This window comes from Polyodon spathula, chromosome 5 (assembly GCF_017654505.1).
Source record: "Polyodon spathula isolate WHYD16114869_AA chromosome 5, ASM1765450v1, whole genome shotgun sequence".
In the NCBI taxonomy this organism is placed as follows: domain Eukaryota; kingdom Metazoa; phylum Chordata; class Actinopteri; order Acipenseriformes; family Polyodontidae; genus Polyodon; species Polyodon spathula.
This window is the reverse complement of record NC_054538.1, coordinates 76,770,199-76,794,891: the sequence shown is the minus strand read 5'-3', so window position 1 is coordinate 76,794,891 and position 24,693 is coordinate 76,770,199. Positions and strand designations below refer to the sequence as shown.

At 42.6% G+C, this 24,693-nt stretch overlaps 1 protein-coding gene across 2 annotated transcripts in view; it reads left to right on the top strand.

Annotated features, from left to right (window-relative positions):
- ttc7a (tetratricopeptide repeat domain 7A) overlaps window positions 1-24,693 on the top strand; it is a 120,402-nt gene that overhangs the window by 30,630 nt on the left and 65,079 nt on the right. The window lies entirely within an intron of this gene.

The window sequence follows — 24,693 nt, the reverse complement described above, 5'->3', positions numbered from 1 at the left end:
TCCCATACTGTACATGCATTGAAGTGCACTGTATCTGAACCAGGCAGTCTGCCCTTCAGAACCCGTTCTTTGCTATTTTCTCTGCTGGCTTGTTGTTTTTGAAGACCAACACAGTAGTCGGTACTTTATTATATCCAGATGTGTAGGATCTCATAGGAAAGTATTCGGGCCCTGGTATTTCAAACAGGACGGCTCCACTACATTATTTTCATCTTTTAATCTCTTGGTGGCTTTCCAAGGGGGGCCCAGCTACACTGTAACACTAGTGTGTGCAGATGGAAGCAGTCTAGTTTTATGATGTCATCTGAAACACCTCAGTAAAATGTTATGAAGAGTTCCATCAGTGAATGCGAATGTGGAGGCTGGGTTCATGACTCCCACTTGGCTCCTTCTGGTACATCTTGACATACAGACTTGATTAAAGCGTTTGTTTAAGCGTTTTACAATCAAATAACTTATTAGGTGTAAATATTTGTGCACCACCGATATGAAAGCCAGCATCTCGAACTGTCATTTTTAGTCTATTTTTGTAGATTTGTATTCTTTAAAAATATATCAAACAGCAGGAGGGAGCCTGCTATGTATTACACCACCATTTAGATTCTTCTTCTTCTTCTTCTTCTTCTTCTTCTTCTTCTTCTTCTTCTTCTTCTTCTTCTTCTTCTTCTGGGCAGCTATATTTAGATTCTTAATTTGAGTTTTTAGATCCTACTAAAAGGAGTTCAGATTTGCTAGTGTTCAGTTGAAGAAAATTGGCAGACATCCAGGCCTCGATCCTTGGGGGACACCACAAGTGACTAGGTTTGCAACACCACTGCTTCCATCATAGAAGACAGACTGCATGCATCCGGATAGGTAAGATGACATCCAGGAGAGACAGGTTCCAGAGATCCCAGCATAGATGACAGCAGCTTGCCCGTGAACAGGGAGTAGGAGAGGTAGTGATAAAGGAGTAGATGATAGCTAGAGCTATGAACAGTGAGTAAGAGGGGTAGTGCTGAAGGAGTAGATGTTAGCCAGCACTATGAACAGTGCATACTGTCCTGCACAACATAGCTCCTCGGATGGGGGTGTTTTTCCATTCTGCTGCAGTGCTGTGTTGTTCATCGCCACCAGGGGGCAGTGTTGAGCTCCAGAGCGGGAGAGGCAGGTCTTTCTTCTTGCTCAGCACCGTGTTGGTTGTTAGTCGCAGACTGCAGTAAAAAGATCAAACAGGGAAACCTGCTTGAAGCCGCATGCAGCACTGGCAGACTGCCAGAGTAGAAGAGGAGAAAGGAGCTGTCAGCACATCAACCCCCTCCTCCTCCCCGCCAATGTTGTGCTTGCAGTGTGACCTGCAGAGTACCAGGACCCACTGCTATCGATTAGTGCGTTGCCCCAAATCTCTATCTCAGCAATGACGAGGCTCCAGCAGGCAGTGGGACATACTGCTGTTAGACAAAAAATGCACTGGATATATATATATATATATATATATATATATATATATATATATATATATATATATATATATATATACACACCTGGATTTGGCAATATTTGACCATTCTTCTTTATAAAACTGATCAAGCTCTGTCAAGTTCCTCGGGGAGCGTTGATGGACAGCAATCTTCAAATCATGCCACAAATTTTAGATCAGGGCTCTGACTGGGCCACTCATGGATATTTACCCTTTTGTTCCTTAGCCACACCAGTGTAGCTTTGGCTGTGTGCTTTGGGTCGTTGTCATGCTGAAAGGTGAACTTCTGTCCCAGTTCCAGATATCTTGCAGAGGGCAGCAGATTTTTCTCAAGGACTTCTCTGTACTTTGCTCCATTCATTTTCCTTTCTATTTTGACAAGTGCCCTCGCCCCTGCCGATGAGAAACATCCCCATAACATGATGCTGCCACCACCATGTTTCACAGTAGAGATGGTGTTCTTTGGGTGATGGGCTGTGTTGGGTTTGCACCAAACATAACGCTTTGCATTTAGGCTAAAAAGTCAGACCACAAAACTTTTTGCCATGTGGCTACAAAATCTCCTGAATGTTTTTTTTGCATACTTCAAACGTGATTCAAGGTGGGCTTTCTTCAGTAATGGCTTCCTTCTTGCCACTCTACCATACAGGCCAGATTTGTGGAGTGCTTGGGATATTGTTGTCACATGCACACTTTGACCAGTCTTGGCCATAAAAGCCTGTAGCTCTTGCAAAGTTGTCATTGGCCTCTTAGTAGCCTCTCTGCTCAGTCATCCAGTTTGGAGGGATGGCTTGATCTAGACAGGGTCTTGGTGGTGCCATACACCTTCCACTTCTTAATAATCGTCTTGACCGTGCTCCAAGGGATATTCAAGGCCTTAGATATTTTTTTTACCCATCCCTTGATCTCTGCCTTTCAACAACTTTGTCCCGGAGTTCTTTTGAAAGCGCTTTGAGGCACTACCCAGTAGAGGGAACCTACAGGAACTGCTGAATTTATGCTGAAATTATTATGTGAACCACTACAATTTAACAAAGGTGAAGGCCACTTAACTTGGTGTGTGATTTTGAAGGTGATTGGTTACACCTGAGCTAATTTAGGATTGCTGTTACAAGGGGGGTGGACACTTCTCCAAACAAGCTATTTCAGTTTTTATTTTTAATTAATTTTCTACAAACTTCTATAATATTTTTTTCACTTGGAAGTTGTGGGGTAGGATGTGTAGATAAATGAAAAAAAAAAAAAATGTAATGCATTTTAATTCCAGGATATAAGGCAACGAAAGATGAAATTTTGAAAGGGGGTGTAGACTTTCTATAGGCACTATGTGGGTATATATATATATCACATGACCACAGATAGATCCAACTATTGCCCCTGTGTCTCTGCTTGCGGTCAATGCTTTTTTTTTTTTTTTTTTTTTACAAACTTCCTCAAATTACGTCATCATGCTGAATGTCCTTCTCTTCACACAACAAAGCAAAATGAAGGACAACAGCAAATTAATTACAAAATATACTACGAAACAAAAGTGCTGCAAACACTAAAATCATTGTAAAAAACTTTGCTTTCAGTGTTTTCTAACTTCCTAACATCCAACTCAAAGGTGTAAATAAATACGACTTTAAACACAACGGACTCTTCCGAGAATTCTATACTACAGTGAGAAAGTCAGCCGAACAGTTCTATGCCAAATCTACGTTAATAACTCTGTGGTGTGGATTTCCAAAACATGATTTTCTTGACCGATTTATAAAACAAATCTGGACTGCAGACCTCGGCTCATAATGGGAAACTAAGGGCCCCTCAGGAAGAGCTATAGTTACTTGCAGGGGACAATGCCCAATAGTCCCCTGTTGGTAATTGTACTTCCCTCGGGGGCCATAGTTTCCCACTATAGTGCTCCTCTCCAGTCCATATTCTCTCTCTCTCTCTCTCTCTCTCTCTCTCTCTCTCTCTCTCTCTCTCTACCCTGGAGGTAACACTGGTCTTCCCGAGGGGCATTTCATTTTCCACTGTGGCTGAGTCTGCAGTACATATTTAATACATGAATCAGTCAAGAAAATAAGTGAGGTTGGATAGTAAATATGACTATACAGTATACGTAAATAAATACTGACATATATTATGTTTAAATATAGCTGATACAGCATAAGTAAATTATTATTATTATTATTATTATTATTATTATTATTAATTATAATAATAATAATAATAATAATAATAATAATAATAATAATTTTTCTTAGCAGACGCCCTTACTCAGGGCGAATTACAGCTGTATACAAAAAATACATGTCAAGAATTACAGTACAATTAAGAGCAAGATACAAAATACAATGACTTCAGTCTACTTTCAACAAGAGCAAATACACAACACAGAATACAATGTGCTGGGAGTAGGAGAAGCAGGGGTCCAGGGTTACTCTGAGGTTCTTGGAGGAGGGAGGAGAGCGTGGTGGATTCCAGAGGAATGGAGATAGACAGATAAGAGGAGGGGAAGATGAGAAGGGGAATAAAAGGAGGTCAGATTTAGAGAGGTTGAGTTTGAGGTGATGCGAGTGTATCCAGGAGGTGATAGCAGACAGACAGATAGAGATATGGGAGGGGATGGTGGGGTCAGAGGGGGGGAACCAGTAAATGATCTGAACATCATTAGCACAGAAATGGTATGAGAAACCATATGATGCGATGAGGGGGCCCAGGGAGCTGGTGTAGAGAGGGAACCGCAGAAGAACCAAGACTGATCCTGGGGGGACTCCTGTTGAGATAGGGTGAGGTGTGGAGGTTGAGCCGTGCCAGGTTACCTAGTAGGTGCGGTCAGAGAGGTAGGAGGAGAACCACACCAGAGCTGTGCCAGAGATTCCCTGGTCAGCGAGAGAGGATAGGAGAATATAGTGATTGACAGTGTCAAAGGCAGCAGAAAGATTGAGGAGAATTAGGACAGAAGAGAGAGAGGGATGTTGAGGAGGGAGAATAAGTTAGAGAATAGTTTCCAGGGATTGGATAATAGATTGGAAATAGGAGTGTTTAGCAGAAGCGAGAGTAGAGGAGGAGGAGAGGAGGGAGCGGTAGAGGTCTAGGGCAGCAGGGAGTTTGGTTCTCTTCCAGTTCTTTTCAGCAGAGTACAGTTTGGTTCTTGCTGAGCGGAGCCAGGTTTGGGGAGGGGAAGGGCGGGCAGGTCGGGAGGTGAGGGAACAGAGGGGATTGAGGGAGGAGGTGAGGGAGTCTATAGGAGGGAGGTGAGAGAGAGTGGTTGAGGCAAGGACAGAGGGGGAAAGAGAGCGGAGGTTATGGTGGGAGGTGACATTGGGGGTAGGTGGAGTAGGGACAGACAGAGAGAAAGAAATGGAATAGTGATCAGAGAGGTCCAGAGGGGTGACAGAGATGGTGGAGGGGCAGCAGGCCCTGAAGAAGTTGAGGTCCAGTTAACGGCCAGCTTTGTGGGTAGGAGGGGATGGAAAGAGAAAGAAGTTGAAGGAGTGAAGGAGAGGAAGGAATCCGGCAGAGTGGATGGGGTTGGAGAGATGGATATTGAAATCACCTAACAGGAAAGTTGGGGTGTGACAGAGGGGAGGGAGGAGAGGAGATAGTTGAGTTCATTGAGAAAGTGAGTGAGAGGTCCAGGGGGGACGGTACAGTACAACTAGCAGGATTTGATAGGGAGAGGTTAGTTGGACAGTGTGAAATTCAAAGGTGTTAACAGAGAGTGAGGAGAGGTCAGAGGGGACAGAAAAGAGTAAGGAGGGAGAGAGGAGAAGACCAGTCCCACCTCCCCGTCCAGTGAGACGTGGAGTATAGGACAGGATGTAGAGAGAGGATAGGACATCTTCCAGAGCGCTGCTAGGTTCAGATTTTCTCCAACAGCCTCTCGTCGCTGGACTCTCGCAGCTAGACTCTCGGTTCTTTGGTAGAGAGGCTCTTTGACTGGCTGGCGCACAAATAGGCTAGCTGTCTATTATACTAACTAGATGGTTAAAAGCTGTGTGTAAACCAATTAAATTGTAAATCAACCTTTATTCAATTTAACCACACTCACCTGGTACTACTCACAGCAGAACACCCAATTAAAACCTTTATAATGTTACTTAAATACAGCTAATGTTAAGATTTGGAATGAGGCCTCTAATAGCCACTGGGAGAGAATTGGAGAAGGTCCTCTCTCGGACAGCCTCAGCTCAAACTGCCCTTGGACGTGTGGCCCTTCGACGGCTGCTGATTAGAATGGCTGTCGTTCTAAGAAACTGTTTGCCAATTTATACTGTCCTGCAGGTCTAGACCTGGTCCATTTTACATGCTATCTAAATTCACTTCAATCAGCCACAGCTCTGAACACTTTAATTCCTTCAACCAACTAATGCAGTTACATCAGCAAATGAGCATTCAATTGTTCTCAATCTTTATTCTTACTTTCTGACTTCAATCAGCAAAATGCAATCCAAGCAGGTCAGTCACTGGAAACAGCAATAAATAGCAGAAATAAATAACAGAAATGTTTTTGAAGTTCATACAGTAGTTCTGAAAGTCTTTTTGGCGTCCAGCTCTCCGTGTCGCTTGCTCACTGCTGCACAATCCAGTTTATATCCTGCCCGTCATTTGTTTACATCTTGAGTCAGAAAACAGTGACAGTAACGTTTTAATCACCATTTTAGTGTTTGGAGCAATTTTCTTTGGTAATTAGTTTTGTAATTCATTTTCTGTTAAATCACAGAATAGCTGTTCAGCCATTTTCTCTTGTTGTGAGTGCAGGGGAGAAGGGTGTTCATTTGAAAAGGGGCGGGACTGACAGTGATGTGAACAAATTACATGACAGATGGAGACTATTGGCCGGCAGAGTAAGGATGTCAGGGCAATAGTTCAATCCGTTATCAAGTTACTACTGAGGAATTTTAAAATTGGTTCCAGTGTCCGGTCCTAAAATTTTTCTTATTTTGAAATCAACACTTTAATGAATGAATTTATTTAATGCCTGCTGATAAATATTTCTTCGAGGCAATTCCAAGTGTGAGTACGAGTAGCATTACAGCCCTAGTGTTCATGTAACCCTGTGGAGTCTACCCAAGCAAAAACACATGTGCTAAAACTGAAGAGCCACAGCATAGATGATGGACCTTTAGCGGGAATCTCCACACTTATAATACAGGGTAGTCTACAACACCTGCGATGTAATAATGTGCACGTGGGTCACACTTAAATATATAGATATGGTAAACCTCTATTTATAACAAAACCTATATATAAATGCAAAACAAAAAGCGCTATAAATCAACTATATTAGTAGAAATATATTGAATACTGTATATATCTATAATGCACATGTACATGACAGCTCAAAGCTATGACTGTTGTTGTTGCTTATTCATTCAGCAGACCTGCAAGAGACAAAACAAAAACTCAGGCAGTAGTATGTGCATTATTACAACAACACAAACAGCAATATAGATATACTGGGAACCCTGTATACAAAATACTATCTCTGTAATCAAGTTCAATGAGGCATTGAATTAGGGATTTCCTAGTTAACAAAGGGCTTCTGCCCTAGCACTGCGTTGTTTTTTTCACTTAAGGACACTGAATCAGGGGTATTACCTGACTCATGAAACCACTGCTTCTGTCTGACCTCTTTATTTGTCACGGGAGAAGAACTACAAGTGTAAAGGACGGTGATTGCGGTAGCTCTGAATTCCATGGTTCGAGGCACTGCAGTTGAAAAGCAGGTTGCTACAGAAAGCCAGGATTGGATGGCTTCTCTCTACAGCACTGCGGCTGGGTTTTATAATGGCACTGGCAGCGCTTCCCTGGAAAAAGCCTTTGTGGTTTCAGTCGCAGTTGCAGACCCTGGCTATTGAGGAACCTGCAAGGATTTGTGAGTTACCACCGAGATGTGGGGGTTTGCATTGACATGTGGTAATAATATGGTAGGAGAGCCGGCTCGGTAGTGCAAGCTGTCTGGAGCTGCCAGGAGCAGTTCTTCTCATTTGTGAGTGCTGTTGAAAAAAATCACTTTGAGCAGGACTCTCCTGGACCTGAGAATTGCAAATGAGCCCTGTTAGTTTTTGCATTGCCGCCACCCCTCATACTGGCATCTGTTTGTTAGATATATTAAGAGTTACTTCATGCTCATTAGAACAAGGTCCTTGGGAGGCCAAGAGTAAGCTTTTTGTTCTTATGCTTGAGATGCAATAAAGGTAATTCCACTGTGTTTAATTAGGTTGGCAGCTGAGGCATGTTCTAATGTACTGTGCAGCAGCCCCGAGATAGTAATGCACAAATAGAAAAGCTTTAATGGTGAGGAATTACAAGAACAAGAAAGCTCTTTATCATTTGGATATCAGGCCCCAATTCACAAAGCTTTAAAGGGTCTGTTCAGAGTGCTGTCAGTTTCTTTACCAGTGCTGTAGGACAGTTTGATCTCATGCAACAATTTTGAGTTTGGCTGTAATTCTGCAATATTTGGGAACTTTTTTCTTGTGTATTGGTTGTGCAGGAGGCAGTGAGATTGTGGTTGATTTAACCCCCCCCCCCTCCCCCTGCAGATTAATAAATACATGCATCGTGCAGTTTGCAGGCACTTTTCAGTTCAAATACAGGACAAAAAAATTTCAAGACTCGTCCAAAACATACTTTCATTTCACTAAGCGGGAGAGACATCACTTCATCACATAACCTGTGAGAGGCTAAGTGAAGTAGCCCTGTGTCAGAGCTAGTAACCATGGAGTACCACAGGAGTCATGCTGCAGGGATAAACAGCATTGGCCAGTTACTCAAGCAAGCATCTACAGACCAAGACAATGGCAACGTTTGTCAATGAGCAGCAGCCCAACCCAGCTCCACATGTATTTTACCCTTTTTTACCCTTTCATAGCATCGATTGATCGATGCATCTGCTTTTTTGGAGAACGATATATCGATAGTGAAAAACGAGACATCGCCCCAGACTTATTTATAACCATCGTGCCCTCCTGGCAGCACAACACCACTTCATAGACAGCAGTAGTGACAGGCAAACTCTGCGTAGTGTGTTATATGTGACGCGTCGACCAGTTGGCCGTGTATTATTGACACAAAGGTCTTTGGTTTCATGCTGTGTGCACTGCAGCAGAGCTGTGTGAACCCAAACACAATCCAGGAGTCTCGTGTATTAGTGTCTTTCCTACGGTTTTCACAGTAAAAGGGCTAATTAAAATGCTCTTCAGCTGGATAATAGCACCGTGGACGCCTGCACACTGTCCAGCACGCTCAGGTTTGCTTGAAGACCACCTCTTCCATTGCGAAATACATGTTCCCGTGTTAGCTCCCCTGAGGTGAGTTGTCTCACATCAGCCCATGTGCTGAATATTCAGGGAGTCCCATTAGTCAGCCATAACAGGCGATATGTTACAACGATTACGACAAATCACCTGCATTCACTGACTTTTATCACTGTTAAGATCTGTACCTGATCAGATCATTAAAGTATTGAAGAGAAACCCCTGAAAAGCCATTTGTATGGCAGGCTAAAGCTTTGACATGTGTACTAGTGTGTGTGTGTGTGTGTGTGTGTGTGTGTGTGTGTGTGTGTGTGTGTGTGTGTGTGTGTGTGTGTGTGTGTGTGTGTGTGTGTGTGTGTGTGTGTGTGTGTGTGTGTGTGTGTGTGTGTGTGTGTGTGTGTGTGTGTGTGTGTGTGTGTGTGCATGAGAGCTGGAGATTGCTCTGACAGTATTATGAAAAATTTCAGTATGAAATAGTATAGGACTGAGGGACATGCAGTTGTTCAATGAGTACTGTAGCTGTATTATAATTTACATGCTGCTGCTTTGCTAACAATGAGTTTCTAGTCATAATCTTGGCCTTGGGTAATATTGACATATTCATAATAAATCTGTATGAAGCATTATCGAGTGGGAGCAATAGTTAACGTTTTGTAGAATACTGTAGAAAGACCTTGTTGGAGAAATCACTGTTTTTTTATGATGTGAATGAAGATGTTTTTCACTGATATACATGGGGGTTGATAACATGCTTGATGGATTATCAATGATTCTGCATTGATGGGTTTCTTTGCAAAACAGAACTTCTTCACATTTTCCCTGGAGACCTTGACTGTGGTCACTCAATCAAGGGTTCTCCTCCGTAAAAAGCAGATCCCACCCAATCACCTGTTGGTCTGTCTGGTGTCCCCGTAACCTTGGTAACAGGGAGGTCTTGCTTTCAGAACATATTGTGCCTCTGGCCTGCAAGGTTCTTTTTATTTTCTTTTTTTTTCTTCTTGGAATTTCTGTCTTGGCCTATAAAAAACTCAACTGCTATAAACAAAAAATATATGAATTGATATATAAATAACTAACAAAATAATAAAATATATATAGTATTTAAAGAAATCCTTGCATGTTTATTTTATATTTATTGACATTTCAGTTGTAATTCTGCTTAAACTAGTTCCTTATCACACAGCTTGGATGGCGCTAGTTCGCGTCCGGGTTGTGCAAACAGGCCGAACTTTGCTGGTGACCCCGAGGGTGGCGTCACATTGGCTCTGACACTCCCGGCGTAGGGGGTGGGTTACCAGCAGGGACTGATTCTCCTCAGCGAACCCTACTGGCCAGACACCAAGCACACTCAGAGCAGATAAGCAGGGCTAATCCCTGTCTTCCAGGATTGATTGCCTGCCCACATCTGCTCTGGATTGCTCGACGTAAAAGCAATTCTGGCTTTAGGCTTGTGAGAACGTCCATGCCATGCTGGGACTCGCTGTTGTGAGAAGAGTCATAATTGGACATTTCAAATTGGAGGAAAATAAATAAATAATAATAATTGGTCACTCTAAATTAAAAAAAATACAATTTCTTTCTTTCTTTCTTTTTCTTTCTTATTCAGTTTTAGATCTTAATATGAAACCAAACGCAATGGTATGTCACAATTTCTTGTTGTGTATTTTTGTACTTATAATAAAAGGTTTAATTTTACTCTGAAGCGTTTGTGTGCGCCATATGTTTTTGTATTTAAATAAGCAAATATATGTGTAGGAAGAAGAGTATGATTTTGTAAGTCATGCCCCCAGGGGAAGAGATGATAATTGACATTCGATTTTTAGAGCTGCGTTGTACAGCGGGGCACATTCAGGAAAATGTGTTAAGAATAAAAGTAAGAGAAGGGTGTTTTGTGTTTAGTGGAGTGTTGTGAGCTGTGCCTGGTGAAGGGGGGGTACACTCTGGGCTTTGACAGACCAGCAATAAAGAGAGCCGGATTGCTTGTTAGCTTCATTTCCAACAGCCCTCTGCAGTCTCCCTTCCTCCAGACCTCCAGCTCGTGTGGGCGTAGCAAGCTGTCAGCACATCTTCTTACAGAGCTGTTTAAACTAAAAATGTGATCAGGCTGCAAAACAGGGAGGACATGTTACATTAAACTGGGTCATTGGAAGAAGATACCGTTCAGTAATTTAAAATGCATGTGGAGAGGAGAAGAGGGAAGATAGGAGAGATAAGAGGAGGGGAGATGAGAGATGAGAGGAGATATAAGAGGGGGAGAAGAGGAGATTAGAGGGGGATAGGAGGGATGACGGGAGAGTAGAGGAGAGAAAAGACAAGAGGAGAAGAGAGGGAGAGGAGAAAGAGGGGGATGAGTAAGGAGAGGGGGTGAGAGAAGTGGGGTGGAAAGAGGAGAGGAGAGCGGGAGGAGAGAGGAGATGAGAGAGGAAAGGAGGATGACAGGACAGATAGGGGAGGATAGGAGAGGGGAATGAAAGAGGAGAGGGGATGAGAGATGAGTGGGGAGGAGAGAGGAGAGGAGAGAGGACAGGGGAGGGGGGGGAGGGCAGAGGGGGTTATTTTTTATGTAACTGCAGTATCCTATGCATGTGTAAAAAAAGAAAGTGCCATTCAGAAAATAATAAAGAAAATAAGATGTTTAATTCAGAAGTTAGGATTCTAAAGGGGGAAACCACGTACTGCAGGTGGATTAAAAGCCTGCAAGGCTGTGCTTCCTAGCACCATAGGCTATACTGTTACATACAAATGGCATACTTACCAGTCAGTATATGGGGGTCCCTCAGAGAAAGACGCTGGAATCTAACCACTGAAAAAAAAGAGTCTTTCCTTGTGTTGGAGGTCATTTATAACAGCCCTCTCTTTATTGCTTTAACTAAGAACATAAGAACATAAGAAAGTTTACAAACGAGAGGAGGCCATTCGGCCCATCTTGCTCATTTGGTTGTTAGTAGCTTATTGATCCCAAAATCTCATCAAGCAGCTTCTTGAAGGATCCCAGGGTGTCAGCTTCAACAACATTACTGGGGAGTTGATTCCAGACCCTCACAATTCTCTGTGTAAAAAAGTGTCTCCTATTTTCTGTTCTGAATGCCCCTTTTTCTAAACTCCATTTGTGACCCCTGGTCCTTGTTTCTTTTTTCAGGCTGAAAAAGTCCCTTGGGTCGACACTGTCAATACCTTTTAGAATTTTGAATGCTTGAATTAGGTCACCACGTAGTCTTCTTTGTTCAAGACTGAACAGATTCAATTCTTTTAGCCTGTCTGCATATGACATGCCTTTTAAGCCCGGAATAATTCTGGTCGCTCTTCTTTGCACTCTTTCTAGAGCAGCAATATCTTTTTTATAGCGAGGTGACCAGAACTGAACACAATATTCAAGATGAGGTCTTACTAGTGCATTGTACAGTTTTAACATTACTTCCCTTGATTTAAATTCAACACTTTTCACAATGTATCCGAGCATCTTGTTAGCCTTTTTTATAGCTTCCCCACATTGTCTAGATGAAGACATTTCTGAGTCAACAAAAACTCCTAGGTCTTTTTCATAGATTCCTTCTCCAATTTCAATATCTCCCATATGATATTTATAATGTACGTTTTTATTTCCTGCGTGCAGTACCTTACACTTTTCTCTATTAAATGTCATTTGCCATGTGTCTGCCCAGTTCTGAATCTTGTCTAGATCATTTTGAATGACCTTTGCTGCTGCAACAGTGTTTGCCACTCCTCCTAGAAGATTGCTTTAACTAGAAATTGCTAAACTAGCTGTAAAAAACATATACTGTGTTCACAGAGGGCCTATTAAGTGCTCCAGACTGTACTTAGTGTACCCTGTAGAATAGGCTTGAGTGATGGTGCCTTTTAGTACAGGTACAGGGGCCATAAAACTGACGCTAAATGTATAGTAAACCTTTCACAAACGCACTTCAGTCGTCCATGGTGTTTAGCAATAATACATTAATAGATTGATAGATAGATAGATAGATAGATAGATAGATAGATAGATAGATAGATAGATAGATAGATAGATAGATAGATAGATAGATAGTTAGGCAAATAGTGATATAGAAATATAGTATAATGTACACAACAATTGCATTTTCCAAGTACTAAATCTGTCAAACTGCAATTGCATGTCATCATTGACAAATACGGAGCAAGCCCAGCTTAGCATGCATGCTTTTGTAATGTTTATTGGAATGTAATTAAATAAAATACACACGTTTGTCACTTCATTTAAACAGCAGCCTCTTGAACGGCAGCCTCTACCTGGTGCAGCGGTGTCTTGACACCAGGGACTTGACTTGGGCACAGTTAATGAGCGAGAGACACACTGACCATATGGAGGACCAGCGTACTGAATTTAGGTGCAGTATCTTAGCCTAAACAAAGCAGCACACGTTGTTTGGGATTCAGTTAAAATAACGTAGGTTGAAAAAGACATGGCTCATTACGTTTTTTTTTTTAGTACGTCTAATGATTGTAACAGGCAGTGTTGTGTGATGCACTGCTATTACAGATAGCGCTGAATTCTGAATTCATGTGAGACAAGGTGGTGGGATCTGAGCTTGGAAAATAAAAAGCACTTGACCCTGCAGTACGGTGAGACACTCACTTAGATCAAAGGCTGAAATTAGTATACAGAGGATGAAACTATGGAGGAATGTGGACTCCCAGGAATGACTATATTTTAACATAAAATTGGGTCGAAACAGGACTGTAGGACACTGTGTTTCAATTAATCCCCTTAAACCCTGCAATTTAGGTAACAAGAGGAAGATTTTGAGATACACTTATACAATTTAACAGTAGGTGATTTTGTGTAGAGATAAGTGCTTGTCTTATAAAATCCAGTGGTGAGTTTGAAAAACTGTATATTTTGCTGCTGCACAAAAAAGTGTTAGAGTGTTAAGAGTGTTAAAGCTGAATCAAAACCAGCAAAACGAAATCAAATAATAAAAGTAAACTAAGCCTAACTTTAAAAATGCGTACAGAGCCTGAGAGCTGGCATGTCTAAACAGAGGCCTGTCAACTTAAGCCGCTCTGTCGAAACAGCAGACTGTCAGCATCAAAGAGCAGAGCCTGAGAGCCGGACAGAGGCCTGTCAACTTCAACCGCTCTGTGGAATCAGCAGACTGTCAGAGCCTGAGAGCCGTTCAGAGGCCTGTCAACTTCAACCGCTCTGTGGAATCAGCAGATTGTCAGCATTAAAGCAGAGCGTGAGAGCCGGACAGAGGCCTGTCAACTTCAACCGCTCTGTGGAATCAGCAGACTGTCAGCATTAAAGCAGAGCGTGAGAGCCGGACAGAGGCCTGTCAACTTCAACCGCTCTGTGGAATCAGCAGACTGTCAGCATTAAAGCAGAGCTTGAGAGCCGGACAGAGGCCTGTCAACTTCAACCGCTCTGTGGAATCAGCAGACTGTCAGCATTAAAGCAGAGCGTGAGAGCCGGACAGAGGCCTGTCAACTTCAACCGCTCTGTGGAATCAGCAGACTGTCAGCATTAAAGCAGAGCGTGAGAGCCGGACAGAGGCCTGTCAACTTCAACCGCTCTGTGGAATCAGCAGACTGTCAGCATTAAAGCAGAGCATGAGAGCCGGACAGAGGCCTGTCAACTTCAACCGCTCTGTGGAATCAGCAGACTGTTGCGTGAGAGCTGGCATGTCTAAACTGAGGCCTGTCAAGTGTCTCTTCCAAGAAAACACACTGGTGCCTTTTCAGAGTGGATTGCTTTTCTTTTCAGAAATGACTGCTGTCAGAACTTATGTCTGACTTTGCCTTGGGGCAGGAAGTTCAGTACTGCATCGCATTTAGGTCCATATTCAGGATAAGATGATAACTTTTCAGTCTTAGATAGAAATACCTAACATTGCGTGTATTATCTTGTTAAAGGAATGTAAGCTACGTTTTTATAATATTACATTGTTTCACCTGTTTCTGCAGTATATGTGTCATTTCTGCTTGCTGATGTTACATTTCCATCTGCACCATGAAACTGTAAAACTCTCGATCTAACAAATCTCGATCTAATACCAACCCGGGGCTTCATCCGCTTCCATCTGCAGTCTGCAATCTGCAGTCCAATCTGCAATCAGACATTACACAAAAGTCTAAGCTCATCTGAATGCAGCAGGCTTCTCTATAACTGCTATTTACAAATGAATTCACCAACCTGCAATATTTCCCTGCCAGTGTAATATATTCACAGCCTTTATGTTTAGTCTGGAATTTAAAACCCTCCCATGGTCTCCTTGTCATTGGACGCTCAGCGCGATTTGTAGAGATGGAGTTCTGTCAGCCCGCAATGCAAACTGGGGCTGAGGGAGTCCTAGATGTCTAAAAGCAATTAGGCTATTGTCCAACCCACTGAAGATGGCTTGGGGTATAAAGCTTTATGGGGAAGCATTACTATTTTATTAATGCGTATATTTTCTATACCAACTGTTGCACAGTGGCAATCTTGGGAGCTGTTCGCTGCTGGTAGAGCTGTCACCTAAGAATAAAGGCGCTTTTATCAGGGACGGCTTTGTGCGGTTCAGCAAAAAACAAAAGCACTGGGCTTCAACTTCTGTAGCCATTCAACTTGCTTTGTTTCCTAGGGTTATATTGTACCTTTTACAACACTCATCCTTTTATAAATTCTGTGTGCAGTATTCGCATGCTTCTGTATTCTATGTATCATACTGTGGCCATTCAACTTGCTTTGTTTCCTAGGGTTATATTGTGCCTTTCACGACACTCATCCTTTTATAAATTCTGTGTGCAGTATTCGCATGCTTCTGTATTCTATGTATCATACTGTGGGCTTTTGGTAAGATAGTATACAAGAAGTGCAAGGCTCTGTTTCAAAGCTCTTTTGAAAATGGATGCTTTAGTGCACTAGGGTTTCATATCTGTCCTTAAATCACTGCAGGAAGAGAGATTAAAAAAAAAAAAAAACATAACAAGTGCTCTGGCTTTTCTGTTCCGTACCACATCATGGATTGACATTGCTGTGCTACCTGTTTGACAGTGTGGGCAATAATCCTGACACTGTCAGTGCACTAGAGCAGACATTTTGAAAAGAGCTTTGAAACAGAGTTTAAAGTTATAAGTGTAGAAAGTTGGCAGGATGTTAACAGTGAAAAGAAAAAAATGACAGGTACATTATTTAAACAGCTGTAGCAACACGTGAAGATGTGTAATGCTATATCTTTCAAAACCTCGCTCCTTACTCTTTAAGATTTAGTTTTATTGAGTCCAGGGGGAATGAAAATTGTAGAACGCTCTTCTCTGTAAGGCTGCTGCTCTTTTATGGTCAGGAGGTCAAGCAGTCAGGAGATCAGACAGTCAGGCAGTCAGTTAAGGGCTGTGCAGCAGTTTTGCTGACTCGGGTTTGGCAGGGCGGTGAGGTGACTGGCAGGAAGCACTGCAGTCCTCTGTCCCCCACACGTTCTCCACAGTCCGGATCACCACTATTTACATTTATTTACAATAAGAATATTCTTGCGGGAAGGAAGCATCCATCTCCTGCTGCTGTCTCACCCAGCTCCTGGTTTCCAATTGCTAAGTAGCGTTATTACTGCACTGCTCTCCTACCTGTGTTCTGGTCCTTAATCAGCTTCCCTGTCCGCCTACTCCCTGGAAACCTGGATTGAAACCTGCATTTGATTTAACAGCAATACTGCAGGCCATCCAGGTAGCGATCCTCCCCATTCTGTCTCCCCAAGCACCACGCCCCGCTTATCAACACAGTTTCCCTTTTATGCTCCAAGCCATGGCCTGTCAAGCCTCCATGCCCAGTTGCTAGTCAATTGTATCCATAGAAAAACACTGGCTTTGAAACACTCAAAACACCTGTGTGACTGTCCTTCTCAAGATGTCCACCACAAGCCAACTCTACTTAAGGTATGTTCCATCTTGGTGATGACCCGTTGGTCAATCGCTCTAACGGGAGGCCAGGTTATACCCCACTTCTTTACCTTCACCTTGCTACAGACTCCATTGAGTCCACAGAGGAGAGTGGCTGCCATTGCTGCTGTTAGTCCACACAGCTATCCCATTTTGTCATTGTCATCACCAACACTTACGTTTTTTGTTGAAACTATGATTCTGTCACCCCAGGCAATCTCGGAGTGCCCCTGGCCCTTGATAAGGCGGGGCTAAGGTACACTACTTTGTTTTCCCCCTGAGTGAATAGTGGCAGCAAAATCCCCTACAGAGACAGTCCCTCCTGCTCCTGCTTAGCCAGGCTTGTTAATTAGGAAGGCAGCTCCCTTCAGTTTGGTTCACTGCCCTTTATGACACATAGCGATTGTTGGTTTCATTTAGCACAAAATGCAGACGTGTCATCATGTGGGACTCATCAACAGAGGCAAAGCTTCAACAAAAGAGACAAGCAACTAAAAGAACATCTCTTGAGTTGTATGTCACTGTAAGAGACAATCTTAAAAACAAAAAAATAATAGATTTTTAAATAATATGTGTTCAATCTTATAACAAACATATTATCAAATATATAACTTTAACATTCATTCATGTAGAAATCTAAACTCATAACCCATACTACTTATTAATAGATGGAATAGTATTTACAAATGTTACAACATGTTTTAAACGTCACTGTAGTGAGCTGACAGTTATATTTTTATATATATATATATACACACACACACACACACACAGTGGCTTGCAAAAGTATTCAGACCCCTGACCAATTCTTTCATATTACTGAATTACAAATGGTACATTGAAATTTCGTTCTGTTTGATATTTTATTTGACATTGGTTTTATGTTGGGAAATATTTTTAAGAAAAATAAAAAACTGAAATATCTTGCTTGCATAAGTATTCAACCCCTGTGCTATGGAAGCTCCCAGTTTGCACCGATGAAAGAAATCGCCCTAACGAGGACACAATTACCTGTGAACCATTAAAGTTGCTGTCACATTTTCTGGATAAAAACCCCACTGTTGGAGGATCATTGGTAAGGCTGTGAATCTGAAGGAAAATGAAGACCAAAGAGCATTCTACAGAAGTTAGAGATAAAGTAATACAAATGCATAGATTAGGGAAAGGGTGCAAAATAATATCCGAGTGTTTGGATATCCCAGTGAGCACAGTTGGATCAATAATCAGGAAGCGGAAGCTGTATCACACCACCCAGGCACTGCCAAGAAAAGGCTGTCCCTCAGAAATCAACGCTAAAACAAGAAGGAGACTTGTGAGAGAAGCCACAGAGAGGCCAACAATCACTTTGAAGGAGCTACAGAGTTCAGTGGCTGGGAGTGGAGTAATGGTGCACCAGTCAACCATATCACGAGCTCTGCATAACACTGGCCTGTATGGGAGGGTGGCAAGAAAGAAGCCGTTGCTCAAAAAGTACCATCTGAAATCACATCTGGAGTTTGCCAGAAAGCATGAGAGTGACCCAGCTGCGATGAGGGAAAAGGTTTTGTGGTCAGGTGAGACCAAGATAGAGCTTTTTGGCCAAAACTCAAAGCGCTATGTGTGGCGCAAACCTAACACTGCCCATGCCTCAAGACACACCATCCCTACAGTGAAGTATGGTGGTGGCAGCATCATGCTGTGGGGATGCTTCTCATCAGCAGGGACTGGGCATCTTGTTACAATTGAAGGAAGAATGGATGGAGCAAAATACAGGAAAATACTGCAAGAGAATCTGCTTCAGTCTGCTAAAAAACTGAATCTTGGGAGGAAGTTCACCTTTCAGCAGGACAATGATCCCAAGCACAAGGCCAAAGCAACATTCCACAAGCGTCGTCAAATCAACCTGAACAACCTGGAGCAAATCTGTCAAGAAGAATGGGCCAAAATCACTCCGACACTGTGTGCAAAGCTGGGACATACTTACCCCAAAATAATTAAAGCTGTTATTGCAGCAAAAGGTGGCTCTACCAAATATTAATGTGTGGGGGTTGAATGCTTATGCAAGCAAGATATTTCAGTTTTTTATTTTTCTTAAAAATATTTCCCAACATAAAACAAATGTCACCTTAAAATAATTGATTTTGAGTTTAAGTGTTTTAAAATAAAATATCGAACAGAACGAAATTTCAATGTACCATTTGTAATTCAGTAATATGAGAGAATTGGTCAGAGGTCTGAATACCTTTGCAAGGCATGTATATATATATATATATATATATATATATATATATATATATATATATATATATATATATACACACACACACACCACACACTCTATATATCGCGGGTATCGGGATCCAACAGTGGAGGGTAATTGCTTCTCATCAACTTCAGTTTCCCAGTTAATTCCACGAGTCTTCCTCTCCTTTCTCAAAATACACAAACCTGCTGCATTGAAATAATCCATTCAGAACAACAATATAGGAGGCTTGTTGCTAGGGAGCTGATGTCACTGCCTTGTGGCTTTTGCTAGTGCATTGCTGCCACACGTGAACACCTCACTGGCTAAAATAAAAACCACTTCAGCAAGTAGATATTCCATTTGCTTTGTGTTATTGTGCAATATGTGTGTATATGATAACAGTACGACATTTATGCTTTGTTTTTAATAGTTTTGTATATTATTATTTGTGATGTGCAGTACGAAATAAAACAAACAGTAATTCTAAGTGCCTGTGTATATTGCAGCTAAGGCATACGCAGTTAGACATTAAAAATGAGGAGCCAACTCCAGCACCGCGATATATCAGAATCCGTAGTATAGCGAGGGGCGATATAACGAGGGGTGGGTGTAGGCCACATATGGTATATATATATATATATATATATATATATATATATATATATATATATATATATATATATATATATATATATATATATATATATATATATATATATATATATATATACACACAGTATATATATACAGTGCCTATAGTAAGTGTTTACTCCCCTTGGACGTTTTCACAGTTTTATCCATGTATTATAAAAAAGAGTAGATGGGCTTCTTCAGTAAGTTACAGGAAAACAATTCCATCTCGGGTTATATATATATATATATATATATATATATATATATATATATATATATATATATATATATACATATATATATACACATATACACACACACACACACACACACACACACACACACACACACACACACACACACACACATCAATTTTTGTAATTAATTTCTAACATATTAATCAGGCAATAAATCACAGTAACTAAGCATGATAAGGTCACGTTGTAATGCTTTGTTTTATTACCCTAACCCACACGGTTTCCCTCCCATGCATCTTATTGACGAACATCATCAGAAAAATGAAGAAATTGTAGGTTATTCCCATAATACTGTAATTACTGCCTCATCCTGGATCATTAGCGCCCAGCTTGTGGAAAGCACAGCCAGCAGTCACGCATCACGAGGTTAACAGGAGGAGGTCAAACACAAGAACAGTCATTTATTAAACTGACTGTTAAACACGCACCTATGTCATTTATGTAATTGCAGCTCAGCTAAATATTGCTAAATACACACAACACAAATGTGATTCCTTTTTCGAAGAGGGGATGTGAGGTCAGCTTGAGAAATGCATCTGTGGTTTGTTTGAGGGTGAAACCGCACAAAGGGTGCAAGAAGCTGGAAGATCTGGTTCATTGTGAAATCTCCAGGATCCTTTGGTTAACAGAGCTCACATATCATTTCCACTGTTTGATTAGTATCTACAGGGTCCAGGACACAGAGGAGGGAGTTTTCAGTACAATGCCACCATCACCCAGCTGACCTCTTTAGCAGACTGGTCACTTTTCAATGGGGTTTGTCATTGTGGAGTGCTTGACTCAGAGCAGTGCCTGGGGCTGTTCAGATGCACCGTGATGTGAGTTGAATTCTAATAGTATAATGTGACATTCAGCTTCACCTCCCCATTGCTACAGACAGGGGTCACTGCAGCGGGTCTGTCCTCTACAGATCTCCCCATTGCTACAGACAGGGGTCCCTGCAGCGGGTCTGTCCTCTACAGATCTCGCCATTGTTACAGACAGGAGTCACTGCAGCGGGTCTGTCCTCTACAGATCTCCCCATTGCTACAGACAGGGCTCACTGCAGCGGGTCTGTCCTCTACAGATCTCCCCTTTGCTACAGACGGGTCACTGCAGCGGGTCTGTCCTCTACAGATCTCCCCATTGCTACAGACAGGGGTCACTGCAGCGGGTCTGTCCTCTACAGATCTCCCCATTGCTACAGACAGGAGTCACTGCAGCGGGTCTGTCCTCTACAGATCTCCCCATTGCTACAGACAGGGCTCACTGCAGCGGGCCTGTCCTCTACAGATCTCCCCATTGCTACAGACAGGGGTCCCTGCAGCGGGTCTGTCCTCTACAGATCTCCCCTTTGCTACAGACGGGTCACTGCAGCGGGTCTGTCCTCTGCAGATCTCCTCACTGCTACAGACAGGGCTCACTGCAGCGGGTCTGTCCTCTACAGATCTCCCCATTGCTACAGACAGGGGTCCCTGCAGCAGGTCTGTCCTCTGCAGATCTCCTCACTGCTACAGACAGGGGTCACTGCAGCGGGTCTGTCCTCTACAGATCTCCTCACTGCTATAGACAGGGGTCACTGCAGCGGGTCTGTCCTCTACAGATCTCCTCACTGCTATAGACAGGGGTCCCTGCAGCGGGTCTGTCCTCTACAGATCTCCTCACTGCTATAGACAGGGGTCCCTGCAGCGGGTCTGTCCTCTACAGATCCATCCTGGATAGCTTGTGTAAGGTCAATCTCTTACAATGACAACATTCATTCTGTTATTGTAATAAAGTATACGTTATCAATAAAGTATAAGTAAGACTTGAATGACTCATAATTTAAACTTAACCAGCTTAGATTTAATACAAACTCACATGTATTAAACTTCGGTTCCACTGAGTTATGTAAGACAGTCACTAGCATCAAACAGCAGATTTAAAGGTAACGGCTAAGTGACCTGTTTCTGCTGGGAGGTGTCAGTATACAACTTGTTCAGGGGTGGAGAGAAGATCTAGAGGGGTTGGAATCCTCTCAGTATAGGACTCCTTCAGGGTTGGATAGGAGATCTGGAGGTGTTGGAATCCTCTCAGTATAGGACTCCTTCAGGGGTGGAGCTGAGATCTGGAGGGGTTCGAATCATCTCAGTATAGGACTCCTTCAGGGGTGGAGAGGAGATCTGGAGGTGTTGGAATCCTCTCAGTATAGGACTCCTTCAGGGGTGGAGAAGAGATCTGGAGGGGTTGGAATCCTCTCAGTATAGGACTCCTTCAGGGGTGAAGAGGAGATCTGGAGGTGTTGGAATCCTCTCAGTATAGGACTCCTTCAGGGGTGGAGAGGAGATCTGGAGGGGTTCGAATCATCTCAGTATAGGACTCCTTCAGGGGTGGAGAGGAGATCTGGAGGTGTTGGAATCCTCTCAGTGTAGGACTCCTTCAGGGGTGGAGTTGAGATCTGGAGATGTTGGAATCCTCTCAGTATAGGACTCCTTCAGGGGTGGAGAGGAGATCTGAAGGGGTTGGAATCCTCTCAGTATAGGACTCCTTCAGGGGTGAAGAGGAGATCTGGAGTTGTTGGAATCCTCTCAGTATAGGACTCCTTCAGGGGTGGAGAGGAGATCTGGAGGGGTTCGAATCATCTCAGTATAGGACTCCTTCAGGGGTGGAGAGGAGATCTGGAGGTGTTGGAATCCTCTCAGTGTAGGACTCCTTCAGGGGTGGAGTTGAGATCTGGAGATGTTGGAATCCTCTCAGTATAGGACTCCTTCAGGGGTGGAGAGGAGATCTGGAGGGGTTGGAATCCTCTCAGTATAGGACTCCTTCAGGGGTGAAGAGGAGATCTGGAGTTGTTGGAATCCTCTCAGTATAGGACTCCTTCAGGGGTGGAGAGGAGATCTGGAGTTGTTGGAATCCTCTCAGTATAGGACTCCTTCAGGGGTGGAGAGGAGATCTAGAGGTGTTGGAATCCTCTCAGTGTAGGACTCCTTCAGGGGTGGAGTTGAGATCTGGAGATGTTGGAATCGTCTCAGTATAGGACTCCTTCAGGGGTGGACAGGAGATCTGGAGGGCTTTGAATCGTCTCGGAGTGTCTTTAAAATAAGATGGGGCCCCTTAACTATTCCCTTTTATCTATTCTTATGAATTATCCATACACCGATTTCCATAAAACAGGCTATTATGCTTGTCACCCAGCAATCACCTTACGATATATACCATATGTTAAATACAGGTCAGTACATATATATTCTCTTGCCAAATCTTGATATAATTCATCAAGGCAGTGTGGTCCAATGGCTAAAGTCCAGGCTTGTAACCACAAGGTCACCGGTTCAAATCCCATCTCTGCCACTGACTGACTCACTGTGTGACCCTGAGCAAATCACTTAACCTTCTTGTGCTCCATCCTGTGGATGAGATGTCAAATCAATGTCCTATTGTAAGTGACTCTACATATAATGCACAGCCTACCTCTGTAAAGTGCTTTGTGATGGTGGTCCACTATGAAAGGCGCTATATAAAAAGAAAGATATTGTTATGTGTGGAAACCATGTCTTTGAACGTATCTTTTGTACACTCAATCATTTCCACTTGATATCTTTACCTTCTATACATAGTTCACTGAGCACATCATTCAAACTCCCACTTATTCTCCACACAGAGCTATACAACTCTCACTCCAGTTGCTGGTCCCCTTGGTGTACATCATCATCACATTTATCTGCAGACGCAAGACACAATCCAATCTTACAGCGTCTTTCAAGTTCCCCAATTCCCCCTAGTGCCTGAATCGCTCATGTCTTATCGCTTTGAGGCAGTCAGCACAGCCATATTTAGATTCATGTCTGTTTTTTTTAGTCTCCTGAACTCTGGGAGCTCTGAAGCATTGAACTCACTGTACAGTACACTCTCTAATAATAAGGACTTATCAGGGTTTGAGTATTTGTCTTGTATATTCACATGATGTAAATCAATTATTCTGTCTGAAATCTGCTAGAGGGTACAGTTAGTACAAATCCAAGAACAGGGTCAGCTTTGAAGTTATTACCAGATTATAATTAGCACAAGCAGATGCTTGATGTTGCACACTTCACTTCAAGTTTATATATGAGCCTTGACAGCTTGAGGGTAAAGCTGTGACACTGGGTATAGCTTGGTCCTTCTGTGTTCTTATGTTGAATCACAGCTGTGCTCTTCTGGGGTAAATGATTAACGACATGTATTCAGGGCCCCTGAACATAAGCATGATGTCATGATCGGCATTTCCTGTAATGTGTGGCATCACTTTCTTGGAATTTGAACCTTCTGCGGGTGTATTTATTTCACCGTGACAGGACAGTATTACCGGCTAGAGTCGCTAGTGTGAGTTCACCTGACTCCCAAAATAAAATACAATAAACCCTTACACCAGGATGATGCATGCGCAGCTCAGCTGAAATATAATGCTGTGTCTAATACAGTAGTACTCTAAGCAAATTCCTGGAGCTCATACTTTACTGACAATGCTATGGCTGTTGGAAGTATTGAGAGCTCCTACACTGTACTCTACTGACAGTGCTATGGCTGTTGGAAGTATTAAGAGCTCCTACACTGTACTCTACTGACAGTATAAAGTCTCAGGCATTTTACCATTTGTGGTTATGTGTGGTTATCTGATAAATTTCACCTCACTTGTGACCTGAACAAGATTCTCACCAGCTTACAGCCTACAAAAAGAGGCAGCTTACAGCCTACACATTTAAAACTGATTTAACAAAAGTACCATAATAGAGAGAGAGAGAGAGAGAGAGAGAGAGAGAGAGAGAGAGAGAGAGAGAGAGAGGAGAGGGAGAGGAGAGAGAAGAGAGAGAGAGGAGGAGGGGAAGTGGAGAGAGGGAGGGGGGAAAGGGGGAGAGGGAGATAGAAAATCACAGTAGCACAAATCAATCAAATTGTTAACAAAAAGCAGTAGTATTGTATATCAGTTAAAGTGCCATTGTTTCACATTTCTGCTATTGTTAGCAGTAGTAGTGGTGGTGGTGGTAG